The sequence below is a fragment of the Lactuca serriola genome, chromosome 2, assembly GCF_051521515.1.
Source record: "Lactuca serriola cultivar US96UC23 chromosome 2, Lser_US96UC23_V15, whole genome shotgun sequence".
In the NCBI taxonomy this organism is placed as follows: Eukaryota; Viridiplantae; Streptophyta; class Magnoliopsida; order Asterales; family Asteraceae; genus Lactuca; species Lactuca serriola.
In genome coordinates, this window is record NC_136409.1 from 209,517,690 (window position 1) to 209,520,424 (window position 2,735).

At 32.4% G+C, this 2,735-nt stretch overlaps 1 long non-coding RNA gene across 1 annotated transcript; it reads left to right on the top strand.

The window, feature by feature from the left end:
• Nucleotides 1-1,477: 1,477 nt before the first annotated feature.
• LOC145090771 (uncharacterized) lies at nt 1,478-2,364 on the top strand. Its single transcript, XR_013701755.1, has 2 exons — nt 1,478-1,573; nt 2,197-2,364. It is a non-coding gene; the product is annotated as an uncharacterized LOC145090771 (long non-coding RNA).
• The last annotated feature ends 371 nt before the right edge of the window (nt 2,365-2,735 follow it).

Below are 2,735 nucleotides of genomic sequence, written 5' to 3' on the forward strand. Positions count from 1 at the left end.
TGGTTAGGATTATTTATCGTAAATAACAAAAACAAATCATTTTTCTAACGCTTATTATATCTTAATTGACTAGCCCTGAATCTGCGGGTGTTACACATATCTGCTCAAAGATGCATCAGGTCTATTTCACCCCGAGACTATTCCAACTAAATTAGTGTTTTCCAATCGAACGGGTCTATTTCACTCCCGAGCGCCACTTGACTTTGTCGGTATTTTTCAATCGCATGAGTCTATTTCACCCTATATATATATATATATATATATATACACACACACACACACACACACACAACCATACAACTAGAGTCATATAGATAACAAACACATATCGACACCTAGTGTCCTACAATACAGTGAGAAGACTCACCTGAGAGGATCTCCTCGTACTATTCATAACAAACCAAACCCTAAATAATTATTAAGGTATATACCCAAATCAACAATGTAACGCCCGCGTTTCTAGGCTAGGCATTAATATTGACATTATAGTCTAGGTTAACCTTTGTAACTCATTTTGAAGAAATGAAAAGGAATTATGTGAATATTATGTGTATTATGTGTTTTATGCTTAATTACTATGATTTAATTAATTAATAATAAAAATGAGCGTCGAAAATAAATATTAGATAAAACCGATATCTATTAAGAAACTTGTAGTGGGCGTGACAAGGATTATGGATATATAAAGAATACCAAAATCCGAGTTATAACAAAGAAGTTATGACCTGTCGAAGTTTCGCGATAGAATCGTCACGACGTTGTATGACGTAAAAAGTGATTTTACGATAAAATGATTTTAGCCTTAGTGATCTTAATGAAAATTGTAACGACCCTAAAATGTCAAACTATATAAGATATATTTGGGCTAAATACATTCAAGGGTAAACCCAAATAGTAAAACGTTAATGTTTTTGTGTTACACCTATTTTTCGATGATAGTCCCCAATTATAATTTTACAATGTTATTTAACGATTATAAGTATTATAATATGTAAAACAAAATATATGATGATATTTATAAAATAAATAATAAAAGAAAAACAAGAAACATTGGTATTTATATTTAAGTTAAAAAGATTTATGATGATTATATAAAGAAAACGTATATATATATATATATATATATATATATATATATATATATATATATATATATATATATATATATATATATATATATATTTCTTACAAATGAAATATAAATCTTAAAGCAAAATGGACGAGTCATGCACCTTCTTAAATGTAAATGATACGTGTTGATCATACATTTTCCAATTTTGGGATAAGATAAGGATAATACGTGTTGGATATATAAGTATGTTCATACATATTTTCTTAATTGAAGTTTATACGTGTATGGATGACTAAGCTTATTTTCTTCTTTTTTTTCGACGGAAGCTTTGGAAGCCTTGCTTATTTTTTAGTATAAATATCAATAGCCCCTTCTTTTAGTTGATATCATAACACTCAATCAAAAAGAAAAGTTAAAGGAAATATAGATATAATTTTGGAAGGAAAAGCTAAGGTGTTAGAAGAAGTGTTGGCCTAATCATAAGTAATATATTTTTAAAAGGTGAGTGCATAGTTACTTTCATCTTACACATAGATATGAAGTATTTTATATAAATTACATGCTACGTGTGCATATAATATGTATACCTGCTATCTATGCTGGATGAATGATTTTATACTCGTTTTAAATGATTTAAACTGTATATGTATTTTATATCTACAAAATGTGTTGGGTAAAATATGGGTAGATGTAACAGTTGCTGTGTGACAAAATAAAATAATGAGAGGCCTCGTTATAGATGTTATTGATGATCTAGTCATCTAGCGGAGTATAGATGACGACCACGGACTATTCTAGACAGTCCAGTGGAACACTAGCAGGCTCGCAACCTGTAGGTGTTTATTTGAACTGTGTGCTCACCAGGTGTACTCCATCCCCCACATGGTTGCCTCAAGGACATTTATTGCTGAGGAATCCCCTTAGCAGTAGTGTCCATCCCGATGAAAGTCCTTAGACTAGGTCCCTTGTGTTAGATGTTTTAGGGACGTAAAGTGAGGATAACGAGAACGGGTAATCGGGTTTGTTTGGTTTGATAAAGTTAATAAACTTATTTATTGTGGGTTGAAAACCTTATTTGCTCACCAGGCTCCCAAGCCTGACCCACTCAGTTTTTTGTATTACAGGTAGCGGCGCATGAGCATAGATGTGGTGTCTTGGGATGAGAGATTAAGGGATTTTAGGCCTGTAAATACGGAATAATGTAGTAAGGTCTATGTTGTATTGTTTATGCTTATGATCTGTATCGAACATGACATCCCGAGTCTTTTTAATGAAATACATTTCTATGGAAATGCTTTTGATAACTCTTTATCATATTTTGTTTTGGGACAAATTCCGCAACAATTTTATTTAAAATGTTACTTTGATTTTCAAACAAAGCATAAACAAAATCGGTATTTTCTGGCCGTGAAAATGGGGATGTCACAGATAAGTCCAAACACCAAGGAAATCCTTAAATGGTCAAAAGACCATATTGCCCTTCCAAGTTCTGAAAATTAACGAAAAGCCAAATTGGTCAAAAAGTTGATTAGTCAACCTTCTATTGACCTATGCGCTGCGTAACACAACTCTGTGTTGGGCATAAAGGCCTTATCCAGAAACGGGACCAAAACCAGGCTACTCGCTGCGTAGCCTGAATTACGTCCTACGTACTCGTTGATGT